Raw genomic sequence first — 758 nt, forward strand, 5'->3', positions numbered from 1 at the left:
GCGTTGGCCCCTTTGCCCACCTCCTTGCCTGTCTGGTCCCCAGAACACAGCCCCGCCCCCCAGGGTTCTCGCCTTCCCCGCCTTTTCTTGGACTCCACCCTGCCTCCTTTTCCAAAGCCCAACGACTCTTTCCTGGTCTCCCTACTTCACCCCTATGAACTCACTGGTCCATAGGCCTCCCCAGAGAGAGCTGCCTGAGATGGATCTGCTTATCTCATTCCACCATAATTCCTTCATTGCCTGCAAGAGTCCTGAGCTTTATCTACCAAACTTTCTAGTACCTTCTGAAAAGCTTCACCTTTTTCTTAATTTCCCATCAATCTTTTTTCTTTTTCTTTCAGATTTTTGACATAGGGTGTGTGAGCTTGCAGGAGACAGAGACAGTGAGAGGAAAAGTGATAAATTACTCCCCATCCCCGTGGAGGATGGACATGCCGTAATCCCTTCTCCTCCACTCTCCTGGGATTTTGGGCACTCACACACATGTGCCTGGCATGATTTTCAGGCTGCCAGATCTGGGACTCAAACCACAGTCAGCCATGTGGGAATCCAGAGCCTTAACCACCATGCCATCTGTTGGCCCCATTTGCCCATCAATTTTGTCTCCAGGTCTTTTTTTTTTTTTAAATAATTATTTATTTATTTCATTTTACTTATTTATTTATTTATTTATTTTTTGAGAGGTTTTCGCTATAGGGCGAGTGTGCTCGCCAGACAGACAGAGAGAGACATAGAGACAGAAAGCGAGAAATCACCCC

The 758-nt window shown here is 46.8% G+C and overlaps 1 protein-coding gene and 1 pseudogene across 1 annotated transcript in view; one reads left to right on the forward strand and one right to left on the reverse strand.

The window, feature by feature from the left end:
- Positions 1–758, reverse strand: part of SSC4D (scavenger receptor cysteine rich family member with 4 domains) — a 10071-nt gene that overhangs the window by 7419 nt on the left and 1894 nt on the right. The gene's annotated exons all lie outside the window — the stretch shown is intronic.
- The window catches only part of LOC102501865 (60S ribosomal protein L37 pseudogene), a 1045-nt pseudogene continuing 718 nt past the window's right edge, over positions 432–758 (forward strand).

Source organism: Tupaia chinensis, unplaced genomic scaffold (genome assembly GCF_000334495.1).
Source record: "Tupaia chinensis unplaced genomic scaffold, TupChi_1.0 Scaffold000465_1, whole genome shotgun sequence".
Classification (NCBI taxonomy): domain Eukaryota; kingdom Metazoa; phylum Chordata; class Mammalia; order Scandentia; family Tupaiidae; genus Tupaia; species Tupaia belangeri.